Raw genomic sequence first — 13,649 nt, 5'->3', positions numbered from 1 at the left:
GTTGCCCACCGATTGCCACAACAACAGCAGGTAAAGTACAACTCCCACTAGTAACCTCTAGTCAATTACTCCTAAGTTCTAATGTACTTTTCCTGCACCTCAGGTATCTAGAGTATGTGAAGCCTCCTACTGACACTAGAGTCCACCGTCAAAAGGCCCTCAGGGTTGCCACAAGGAGATACAGACTAATCATAACAGGTAACCCATACAAATACCAAACCTACCAAGAATCGATACTCTAAGTACCGTAATACCACACCATACTACTATACCGTAACACGGTTCCTCTTTTACCAGGTTCACCCTTCTGCCTCCCAAGCATCGACTACCTCAAGACTCTATGGAAAGCCGTTCTATCCATTAATTCAGAACCATATTTATTTATTTATTTACTCATTTTTACCAATCTCTTATATTGTCTATTTTAGCTTTTTAGAAAAAATCTTTTTAAACACCTGTATCAATAAAGTACATTTTAGTTATTTATTCTCCCGAAATCCTTCATTCACTACCACTAGCGCGAATTTTAAACCATAGGTTATTTTATCTAGTACATCTAGTATGGACACTTAGGTTCCCTGTCCAAAAATTCGCTGCCTTTGATAGTGAGTAGCCTAATAGCGCCTCCAATACCTACAAGATTTGAGAAATTGCTGAACCACAAGGTTAAGCACATGGGCCAGGCATGGAACGTGTGTGAGCTCACCTCGCTTCAGAGCCACCACCAGGGTCCGGCCATTGTCGCACATGACCATGCCTGGCTGTAAGTTCAGTGGTGCCAGCCACAGTTCTGCCTGCTCTTTCAGAGTTGTCCACAACTCTTCAGCATTGTGCGGTTTGTCACTTAAGCATATTAGCTACAACGCAGCCTGTTGCCGCTTGGCCGAGGCAGTGCTGCAGTTCTTCCAGCTTGTGACTGAGGTGGTCATGTCGGAGATGGAGGCTGGAGAGGAGGAGGAGGCTGAGGAGGATGAGGTGCAGGAGCTGTAGACTGTGGGGGCAATTCTGATTGACCTAGGGCCTGCAATCCGTGGCGTCAGGAGGACGTATTCCATCCCAAGGTCCGACTGGGTCTCGGCTTCCACTATGTTAACCCAGTGTGCCATCAGCAAGATGTACCATCCATGCCCACAAGCACTTGTCCACATGTCCGTGGTTAGGTGGACTTTCCCGGTAACTGAGCTATTGAGGGCATGGCTAATGTTTTGGGACACGTGCTTGTGTAATGTGGGTACGGCACACTGGGAGAAATAGTGTCGGCTGGGGACCAAGTACTGAGGAACGGCCACCTCCATTATGTTGCGGAATGCTTCCGTCTCCACAAGCCTAAAAGGCAACATTTCGAGATCAAGCAGTCACGAAATGTGGGAATTTAGCAATGTGGCCTGTGGAACGTTAGCTGCGCTTGCGTTCCAATGACTGGGGTATGGATAACTGAACGCCGCGCTGGTACAAGGACGTGGACATGCTTACTGATGCTGCTACTAGAGAGAGTGCAATGACAGGTGCAGAGAAGGAGGCATCTTCGCATGCACCATGGACAGGGGATTGGCTTGCATGCACAACAGTGGAAGAAGCAGTGGTGCCACCAGCAGACACTGTTCCTGGACCCTGGGGTTCGGCCCACAAAGTTGGGTGCTTTTTTGCCATGTGCCTGATCATGCTGGTGGTGGTCAGGCTGGTTGTTTTGCCATCCCTGCTGATGCCGGCCTGGCAGGTGGTGCAAATGGCTTTTTGGGGTTATCAGCAGAGTCTTTAAAAAACAACCAGACGCGGGAAGACCTAACAGTTGTACTGGCAACTTCCTTCGTGTTGGTGTTACGGGGAACGGTTGCCTGCCTTCTTTCTGCGGCCACCATACTGCTTCTTCCTGCCTGTGGGGGATGCTCTGCCTTCCACCCCCTGTGTGCTGCTCTGCTCCCTCTGCATGTCCTCCTGCCAGGTTGGGTCACTTACTGTATCATCCAACACCTCGTATTCCACTTCCGCACTCTGGTCCTCCTCCTGACTTTCTGGCAATTGTGTCTCATCATCTTCCACATCTTGTGACACTTTCCCACCGTCGCCTTCATGTGACCGTGGCTGCTCAAATATTTGGGCATCGCTACATGCGATCTCCTCTTGCCCCGCTTCAAGTGGACCATGCAAGAGGCCCTATAAATAGAAAAGTGAACAGCTTTTCGGAGTGTCCAAGTGTGGGATCAGTCGTCTCTTTACACTCGGCAAGGTGAAAGGAAGGAGGTTCAGGGTGAGGAATATGTGGTCCAGACTCACAGCTACTGAGACTTGACCGTGTGGAAGACAAGGTGGTGATGGTGGCTAAGTGACTGGTAGCATTATCTGCTATCCAACCAATAACCTTTATACACTGCTCTGTTCAATAGTGGTGTTCTGCGGTCCCCTATTAATTGGCACAGGAAGGTCGAGCAAGATAATGTGGGTGTTTGATGTGGCACAATTTCAGCTTGCCCACGGCCTCGGCCTCTGCATGCACCATCACCATCACGTCCAGTTTCCCGTCCCTTGCCACGTGCCTTGCCCATTTTAAATGGAGGACAATATCTTCAACGCTCACTGCAAATGCCTGAATTTGGAGCAAACTTATATGTGATCCATGTGACGGACAAACCACAGTTTTAAATACCTGGCCTGTAGGTAACTATTTTGAACAGTAAACTGGTGTCAATTGCTTCACTGACACACTGAAAAAAAAATTAATGTAGGCCAGAAATGGCAGTATTTTCTGAAAACGTATATGTGATTCATGTGACGGAGAAAACACGGTTTTAAATACCTGGCCTGTAGGTAACTATTTTGAACAGCAAAATGGTGTCAATTGCTTCACTGACACACTGAAACAAATTTTTAATGGAGGTCAGAAATGGCAGTATTTTCTGAAAACGTATATGTGATCCGTGTGACGGAGAAAACACAGTTTTAAATAACTGGCCTGTAGGTAACTATTTTGTACAGCAAAATGGTGTCAATTGCTTCACTGACACTCTGAAAAAAAATTTTTTAATGGAGGCCAGAAATGGCAGTATTTTCTGAAAACATATATGTGATCCATGTGACGTAGAAAACACAGTTTTAAATACCTGGCCTGTAGATAACTATTTTGAGCAGCAAAATGCTGTCAATTGCTTCAATGACACACTGAAAACAATTTTTTAATGGAGGCCAGAAATGGCAGTATTTTCTGAAAATGTATATGTGATCTGTGTGACGGACAAACCACAGTTTTAAATAGCTGGCCTGTAGTTAACTATTTTGAACAGCAAAGTGGTGTCAATTGCTTCACTGACACACTGAAACAAATTTTTAATGGATCTCAGAAATGGCAGTATTTTCAGCGCAATTATATGTGATCCGTGTGACGGACAAACCACAGTTTTAAATAGCTGAATTTTTAGCACTGTAATATGGAAAGGACCTGGCTGTGTTCTGCAGTGCCAACAAGCAAATGGCGCAGAACAACGGTGTTCTCTGGATTGCTTTTTAAGCAAATAATGAGGATTAAGATGCAAAAAAAAATTATTCTTGGCCCCTGAGACCTGGGCCTAGTTCTAGAAATATCTAACAGCAGCAACAGACATAACTGGAATGGGGCCTCTTGTGCTATGTGCACTGCAGTCTGCTATATACCCTGCCTGCCTATATACACTGCCTGCCTGATATCTCTTCAGATGGATTAGTCCTCAGAAGGACTGTTTGTTGAGATGGATGTGTGTCTCTAATATAGTTTGGTACACCTACACTAACTAAAAGCAAACAAATCTCTCCCTAGCTGAGCAGCACCTCTCCCTACACTGTCTGATTCCGGAGTGACTGTGACGAGCATGGTGGCGCCAGGTCTGATATAGCCCTGATGACGCTGTGCGGCCAGCCAATCACTGTAATGCCACAACCAACATGGCTACGGCATTACAGTGAGTGGCAGGCAATTCCTGCATGTTCATTTTCTCTGTAAAGAGCACCAAACATGCAGGGAGGAAACCCTGCTCGGGCGAGCGCCTAGCAGTAGCGAGCATGCTCGCTCATCACTATTGCTGAGAGGTCTTTTTTGACCTCTTGAATGAGTTATCGCTGCGCTCTTGGGGTAGTTTTGGCCTGCTGGACACTCCTGGAAAGGTTCACCACTCTTCCATGTTTTCGCCATTTGTGGATAAAGGTTCTCACTGTGGTTCACTGGTGTCCCGAAGCTTTAGAAACGGCTTTTCCAGACTGATAGATATCAATTACTTTGTTTCTCACTTGTTCCTGAATTTCTTTGGATTGAAGCATGATGTCTAGCTTTTGAGCATCTTTAGATCTACTTCACTTTGGCAAGCAGGTTTTAATTAAGTGATTTCTTGATTGGGAACAGGTGTGAAGGTAATCAGGCCTGTGTGTGGCTAGGGAAATTGAACACAGCTTCCCAAAGATGTGATAAATCACAGTTAATTTATCACTATTGTGTGAATTTAACACAATCACTTTTTCACACAGGGCCCTGTAGGTTTGGATTTCTTTTTCACTTATTAATAAAGATCTTTATTTAAAAACTGCATTTTTTGTTTACTTGTGTTATCTTTGTCTAATATTAAAATTTGTTTTGTGGTCTGAAACATTTAAGTGTGACAAACATGCAAAAGAATAAGAGATCAGGAAGTCACACTTTTTCACACCACTGTAGGAAAAGGCAGTGGCAATGGATACAATTCTATGTAGATGGGAGGAGGGAGGAGCTAAAGGCAGAGCTCCTCCCTACTCCTCCCCACCCTATCTACATAAAATATCATCAGTAGCATCTGTCATCACAGTATACAGATTTTACCTCAGAATTGAGAATTTTGATAATAGATTATCAATTTTTGGAGGGGAGGAAAAATATATATTTAGTATAACCATGAGTAAGACCTCATAAGCTGAAACGTGTCAGTCGGTCACTGTGCCCGCTATACATGTAGTGCCATTGCATCTTTTAATTTTTCTAATAAAAAAGGATTTTAACCACATTTTTTTTCCTGTGGATCTTCTACCTTTTCTCACCATGTGATGTCTAGTCTGATCCCGGACTACTCCGTGCCGAATTATCACCTGCTTCAAATCTTCACTTCGCCGATGAACTGGCTCTCCCTCTTTTCCCCTTTCCCTTAATTTTAATATTCAGGAAGGGAACAAAATCTGAACCTGGAACTTATAGACTGGTAAATTTAACCTCTACTTTGGGCAAAATGTTGAGGGTTTTCTAAGACATACTACACTGTGTGCAGAATTATTAGGCAAATGAGTATTTTGATCACATGATACTTTTTATGCAGGTTGTCCTACTCCAAGCTGCATAGGCTTGAGAGCCAACTACCAATTAAGTAAATCTGGTGATGTGCATCTCTGTAATGAGGAGCGGTGTTGACTAATGACATCAACACCCTATATAAGGTGTGCTTAATTATTAGGCAACTTCCTTTCCTTTGGCAAAATGGGTCAGAAGAGAGATTTGACGGGCTCTGAAAAGTCCAAAATTGTGAGATATCTTGCAGAGGGATGCAGCAGTCTTGAAATTTCCAAACTTTTGAAGCGTGATCACCAAACAATCAAGTGTTTCATGGCAAATAGCCAACAGGGTCGCAAAAAGCGTGTTGGCCAAAAAAGGCACAAAATAACTGTCCATGAATTGAGGAAAATCAAGCGTGAAGCTGCCAAGATGCCATTCGCCACCAGTTTTGCCATATTTCAGAGCTGAAACGTTACTGGAGTATCAAAAAGCACACGGTACGCGATACTCAGGGACATGGCCAAGGTAAGGAAGGCTGAAAAACAACCACCTTTGAACAAGAAACATAGGATAAAACGTCAAGAATGGGCCAAGAAATATCTTAAGACTTATTTTTCAAAGGTTTTATGGACTGATGAAATGAGAGTGACGCTTGATGGGCCAGATGGATACATAGTTTTTAAGGTTGAAGGAAGACTAAGTCCATCTAGTTCAACCCATAGCCTAACATGTTGATCCAGAGGAATGCAAAAAAAAACATGTGGCAAACACTAAGCTCCACATTGGGGAAAAAATTCCTTCCCGACTCCATACAACAATCAGACTAATTCCCTGGATCAACGCCCTATCAAGGAATCTAGTATATGTAACCTGTAATATTATACTTTTCAAGAAAGGCATCCATGCCCTTCTTAAATTTTAATAGTGAATCACTCATTACAACATCATGCGGCAGAGAGTTCCATAGTCTCACTGCTCTTACAGTAAAGAATCCCCGTCTGTGATTATGGTTAAACCTTCTTTCCTCCAGACGTAGAAGATGCCCCCTTGTCCCCGTCTCTGGCCTCAGAGTAAAAAGATCAGTAGAAAGGTCTTTTTACTGTCCCCTCATATACTTGTACATAGTAATAAGATCACACCTAAGCCTTCGTTTTTCCACAGTAAATAACCCCAAGTGTAATAACCTGTCTTGGTATTGCAGACCCCCCAGTCCTCTAATAACCTTGGTCGCTCTTCTCTGCACCCTCTCTAGTTCAGCTATGTCTTTCTTATACACCGGAGACCAAAACTGTACACAGTATTCTAAGTGTGGTCGCACTAATGACTTGTATAGAGGAAAAATTATGCTCTGCTCATGAGCATCTATGCCTCTTTTAATGCATCCCATTATTTTATTTGCCTTTGCAGCAGCTGCCTGACACTGGCCACTAAACGTGAGCTTGTCGTCCACCAATACACCCAGGTCTTTTTCAGTTACAGTTTTGGCCAGTGTTTTACAATTAAGCATATAATTATACATTTTATTTCCTCTGCCCAAGTGCATTACCTTACATTTATCCCCATTAAAGCTCATTTGCCATTTATCAGCCCAAGCTTCTAGTTTACATAGATCCTCCTGTAATATAAAATTGTCCTCCTCTGTATTGATTACCCTGCAGAGTTTAGTGTCATCTGCAAATATTGAAATATTACTCTGTATGCCCCCTACAAGGTCATTAATAAATATGTTAAAAAGAAGGGGGCCCAATACTGACCCCTGTGGTACCCCTCTGTTAACCGAGACCCAGTCTGAGTGTTTTCCATTAATAACCACCCTTTGTTTCCTATCACTGAGCCAATTCTCAACCCACATACATATATTTTCCCCTATCCCCATTGTTCTCATTTTATGTATCAACCTTTTGTGTGGAACCGTATCAAAAGCTTTTGAAAAGTCCATATACACAACATCCACTGCATTTCATTGGTCCAGTCCAGAACTTGCCTCCTCATAAAAACTGATCAGATTAGTTTGACAGCAACGGTCCCTCGTAAACCCATGTTGATATTGGGTCAGGAGGTTATTCTTCTTCAGATACTCTATTATAGCATCTCTTAGGAAACCCTCCAGGATTTTACCCACAGTAGAGGTTAAGCTTACTGGCCTATAATTTCCAAGTTCAGTTTTTATCCCCTTTTTGAATATTGGCACCACATTTGCTATACGCCAGTCCTGTGGTACAGACCCTGTTATTATGGAATCTTTAAAGATTAAAAAAAATAGTTTATCTATGACGTTACTCAATTCCTGCAGTACTCGCAGGTGTATCCCATCCGGGCCCGGGGATTTGTCAACTTTAGTGATTTTTAGACGCCGTCGTACTTCCTGCTGGGTTAAGTAAGTGACATTTAATGGAGAATTTTTGTTATCACTGATCATGTTTTCTGTCATGTGATTTTCTTGTGTAAATACGGTTGAAAAAAAATCATTTAGCATATTGGCTTTTTCCTCATCCTCATCCACCATTTCACCCAGACTATTTTTAAGGGGGCCAACACTATCATTTTTTAGTTTTTTACTATTTATGTAGTTAAAGAATATTTTGGGGTTATTTTTACTTTCTCTGGCAATGATTCTCTCTGCCTCAATCTTTGCTGCCTTGATTTGTTTTTTACATAATTTATTTAATTTTCTATATTTATTTAATGCCTCATCACTACCTACTTGCTTTATTTCTCTAAATGCTTTCTTTTTGTCACTTATTGTGCCCCTTACAGCTCTATTTAGCCTTAGTGGTTTCCTCCTATTTCTAGCATGTTTATTCCCAAAGGGTATATATTGTGCACAAGTCCTATTCAGGATGTTAATAAATGTCTCCCATTTGCTTTGTGTAGTTTTATGTCTCAGGATAACGTCCCAGTTTATTGCACTAAGATCATCTCTCAACCGTTGGAAATTTGCCTTCCTGAAGTGTAGTGTCCTTGTAACCCCTCTACTACACATCTTATTAAAGGATACATGAAAACTTATTATTTTGTGATCACTAATACCCAAGTGACCCCCAGCTCGTATATTTGATATGCGGTCTGGCCTATTGGTTAATTTTAGGTCTAGCAGTGCCCCCATTCTTGTTGGGTCCTGAACCAGTTGTCAAAAACCTATTACCTTTGCTTGAACTACATGTTTCTGTCCCCCAATGTATTTCAGGGTAGTTGAAGTCTCCCATAATAATGACTTCTCCTTGAGTCGCTGCTTCATCTTCATTGCTTTACGAGGATATTCTCCGCTACTTCCATTATTTTTGGAGACTTATAGCAAACCCCTATCAGTAATTTATTATTTTTTCCCCCTCCCCTTATCTCCACCCACAGGGACTCTACATTTTCATTAGATTCACATATATCCTCCCGCAAGACGGGTTTAAGGATGATTTTACATGTAAACACACACCCCCCCTCGCTTGTTTGTACGGTCATTTCTGAACAGACTATAGCCCTGTAAATTAACTGCCCAGTCATGGCTCTCATCCAGCCACGTCTCAGATATCCCTACCATGTCATAATTATTTTTCAACAAAATTAATTCTAATTCCTCCATTTTGTTGGTGAGGCTTCTGGCATTAGTGTACATGCATTTTATGTATCTCTCTGTACCTCTATTCCTTCTTACTTTATTGACTGTTCTAACCCCACCCCCAATTTCTTTATTTGTGCCCAGGTCACTATCTGCACTATCTTCCCCACCTATAAAATGAATACCCTCCCCCCCAATCCCTAGTTTAACCACTCCTCCAACCTTCTAGCCATTTTCTCCCCCAGCACAGCTGCACCCTCCCCATTGAGATGCAGCCGGTCCCTAGCGTAGAGTCTGTAGCCAACTGAGAAGTCGGCCCAGTTCTCCAGGAACCCAAATCCCTCCTTCCTACACCAGTTCTTGAGCCACTTATCTATCTCCCTAATCTCCCGTTGCCTCTCTGGTGTGGCACGTGGTACCGGTAGTATTTCAGAGAATACCACCTTGGAGGTCCTTGCTTTCAGCTTGCAGCCTAATTCCCTGAAATCATCTTTAATGACCTTCCACCTACCTCTAACTTTGTCATTTGTGCCAATGTGCACCATGACCACTGGGTCCTCACCAGCCCCTCCCAGTAATCTGTCAACCCGATCAGCGATGTGCCGGACTCGAGCGCCAGGTAGGCAGCACACTGTTCGACGATCCCTGTCTTTGTGACAGATTGCCCTATCTGTTCCCCTAATAATTGAGTCCCCCACTACCAGCACCTGCCTGGCCTGCCCTGCTCTCCTATTTCCCTCTTTACTGGAGCTGACACTCCTCCGGCTTTCTGGGGACATGCCTTGCTGCAGCAGTGCTACTCCTGTACCATCACTCCCCTCATCTGCCAACTTTGCAAACTTATTGGGGTGTGCCAGATCAGGACTAGCCTCCCTGGCACTCTTCCCTCTACCCCCCCTTCTAACTGTCACCCAACTAGCGGCCTCACTGTCCTGCAGCTCCCGACTACCACCCTCCCCCACATCTACCCCAGTGAGCTGCTGCTCAGTGAGCAGCAGACTCCTTTCCATATTGTCAATGGATCACAGTGTTGCCAGCTGCTCATTTAGATACAGTACCTGGGTTTCCAAACGCACAACGTGCACACACCTCGCGCAGCAGTAAGCAACCCCGACCGGCTGTTCAAGGAATGCATACATGTGGCAAGATGTACACTGGATAGCATTGTCAATAATGGAGCTCATTTTCTAATGGAGATTGCAATGGACAGAATGTTAAGTAACAAGAAAAGTAAAGAATTAATAAAATACAGACAGCAATTCAGACCAAAGTCCTCCCTTCCAAACTCCCTGAATCCAAAGTCACTGAAAAACAAGTCAAACACTTACTTCGTTTGCACTTACGCTTTGGTCACACTCCGCTCGTTCACACTCACAAACTAAGAGATTTAAAGTGGTTTTGTTTTTTCCCTTTTCCAGCAATGCACCCTACAGCTCAATGCACTTCCAAAGGACTGGATGCCCAACCAGCTGCCCCTTATAAACCCTTAATTATGACCCCTCCCCCTTAATTAACCCCTTGTGACTATAGCTACACCTCAGGATTTTAGTGCAATGAAGTTAACCCTTAAATACACAGGTAGTAAACTAAGAAACTATAAAACTGTAGTGAGAAAATAGGTTTTAAAAAGCCCAATAAAATTAAACAGGTAGAAAAGCTCTCAGCAGGTCACAATGCAGCAACTCACCGCAATTCACACAGGTATTTTCTGCAGGATTCCCAAATACCTCTTCACTGAAAAACAAGTCACACACTTACTTCGTTCGCACTTACGCTCCGGTCACACTCCGCTTCACACTCGCAAACTAAGAGATTTAAAGTGTTTGTTTTTGTTTTTTTTCCCTTTTCCAGCAATGCACCCTACAGCTCAATGCACTTCCAAAGATGGATGGGCCAGAGGCTTGATCAGTAAAGGGCAGAGAGCTCCACTCCAACTCAGATGCCCTCAAGGTGGAGGTGGGGTACTGGTATGGGCTGGTATCATCAAAGATAAACTTGTGGGACCTTTTAGGGTTGAGGATGGAGTGAAGCTCAACTCCCAGATCTACTGCCAGTTTCTGGAAGACAACTTCTTCAAGCAGTGGTACAGGAAGAAGTCGGTATCGTTCAAGAAAAACATGATTTTCAAGCAGGACAATGCTCCATCACATGCATCCAACTACTCCACAGCGTGGCTGGCCAGTAAAGGTCTAAAAGAAGAAAAAATAATGACATCACCTGATCTGAACCTCATAGAGAACCTGTGGTCCATCATAAAATGTGAGATCTACAGTGAGGGAAAACAGTACACCTCTCGGAACAGTGTATGGGAGGCTGTGGTGGCTGCTGCACGCAATGTTGATCGAAAACAGATCAAGCAACTGACAGAATCTATAGATGGAAGGCTGTTGAGTGTCATCATAAAGAAAGGTGGCTATATTGATCACTAATTTTTTGGGTTTTTGTTTTTGCATGTCAAAAATGTTTATTTCTAAATTTTGTGCCCTGATTTTGGTTTACCTGCTGAAAATAAACAAGTGAGATGGGATTATATTTGGTTTTTATTAAGTTGCCTAATAATTCAGCACAGTAATAGTTACCTGCACAAACAGATATCCTCCTAAGATAGCCAAATCAAAAAAAAAACACTCCAACTTCCAAAACTATTAAGCTTAGATATTTATGAGTCTTTTGGGTTGATTGAGAACATAGTTGTTGATCAATAATAAAAATAATCCTCTAAAATACAACTTGCCTAATAATTCTGCACACAGTGTATACTTTAGTACCTCAAAAATAATAACCTCATGACCCAACATCAACATGGGTATATGAGGGATAGGTCCTATCAAGCTAATGTGATCAGCTTCTATAAAGAGGTAATTCTAGGTTGGACCAGGGTAGCCACATGGATGTTATCTATCTGGACTTTTCAAAGGTGTTTGATACAGTGCCACCTAAAAGACTAAAAGATTGGTAAATAAAATGGGAGAAATGGGATTAGGTGAAAATATGTGTAACTGGGTTAACAACTGTCTCAGTAACAGAAAACAAAGGGTGCTTAATAATGAAACACCCTCAAATTAACAGTGGGGTTAACAGTGGGGTACCACATGAGTCAGTATTGGGCCCTCTTCTTTTTAACATATTTATTAATGACCTTGCAGAGGGCATACAGAGTAGAATTTCAATATTTGCAGATGATACTAAACTCTGCAGGGTAATCAACACATAGTAGGACAATTTAATATTACACAGGGATTTATGCAAGCTTGAGGCTTGGGCTGAGAAATGGCAATACAAGGTTAATGTAGAGAAATGTAAGATCATGAGCTTTGGCAAGGGAAATAGAATGTATAATTATGTGCTAAATTGCAAAATCCTAGTTATAACTGTCACTGAAAAAGACTTGGGCGTATAGGTGAACGGCAAACTCAACTTTAGCTACCAGTGCCAGGCAGCTGCTACCAAGACAAATAAAATAATAAGATGAATTAATAAAGATATAGATGCTAATGACAAGAATATAGTTTTGCTTCCATACAAATCACAAGTGTGGCCATACTTAGAATACTGTGTACAATTTTTGTCTCCAATATATAAGAAGTGAATTGCCTCTTCAATGAAAAAGAGGACTTGAACTCTATAGTGCCACCTATTGGAAGCAGCAATCCTACATATATAAGATATATATATGAGAAGGACATTGCTGAACTTGAGCGGGTGCAGAGAAGAGTGATCAAGGTTATTAAGGGAACAGGTGAACTGTGGTACCATGACATGTTATCAAACTTGGGATTATTTACCATGGAAAATGATGGCTAAGAGGCGATCCTATTACAATTAACAAATATATGAGGTGAGAGTACAGAGCTCTTTCTAATGAGCTTTTTACACCTATGCTTTCAAGGGTGACAAGGGGCCATCCTCTAAGTCTAGAGGAAAGAATGTTTAATCACAATCACAAAAACAGCTATTTTTTACTGTAAGAGCAGTGAGACTATGGAACTCTTTGCCACATGATGTTGAATGAACCATTCACTACTAAAACACAATGGGGAGCCTTGATTCCATTCTTGAAAAATATTGTATTACAGGTTATAAGTAGAGATGAGCGTTGTTCTTCTCGAACTGTTCGCCAATCTCAAATTCGAGCTGTTTTGGGCGGTGTTCGAGCCGTTCGGCGAACACGAACAATTTGAGAAAAATTCGGCTGTTCGAGGTTATGTTCGATAACTGTTCGTGCACCAAAATCATAACTGGATTTTTTCTCAGTAATGATGAAAATTAATGTTAATACGCAGTTTGAGTGTACAGCGGGGTGGGGGGAGGGGCAGGGGATGGATCTCTGCAGGAACAATGAAGATCTCCATTTTTTTTTTCTCTTTCCCGCATTTACAGTGGGGAGGTGCAATCTGTCAGCCTATCAGCAGCGCACATGTAGCACCCCGAGGACTCGGCTGCTACAGGGGTATTGCACCTCAGGCCAGAGGTGTGGTATTCCACTCCCGGGTAAGGATGGAGTGTAGAACTGGGCTCAGTTAGCTGCATGCACTACACTCACCCCATTTCCGGGGGACAGATCAACGGTACTCCCACCAGATAGATGTGCAGGTACGACAGCTTCTGTCCCTGGCTGGAGTGGGGGGGGGGAAGGAACATCCCAGTGGTGTAGGAGCAGAAAGGGGAGGGACTCTGGGCATAGGTAGGAGCCCATTGGGTGCTTGTCACCTGGGCTCGGGTGTCAGAGGGAGTATATAAGGTGGGCACCATCTTAGGACAGGGTCTTTTTTGGTCTGCTCTGTGCAGAAAGGAGCTCAGCCAGAGAGGGCTGACAGGGAGCTGTGGCTCAGTGTGGGC

The sequence above is a fragment of the Phyllobates terribilis genome, unplaced genomic scaffold (assembly GCF_046119375.1).
Source record: "Phyllobates terribilis strain yellow unplaced genomic scaffold, ASM4611937v1 Scaffold_4__5_contigs__length_816908805, whole genome shotgun sequence".
Taxonomy (NCBI): Eukaryota; Metazoa; Chordata; class Amphibia; order Anura; family Dendrobatidae; genus Phyllobates; species Phyllobates terribilis.
The sequence above is the reverse complement of the archived record's forward strand: the minus strand, read 5'-3'. Positions refer to the sequence as shown.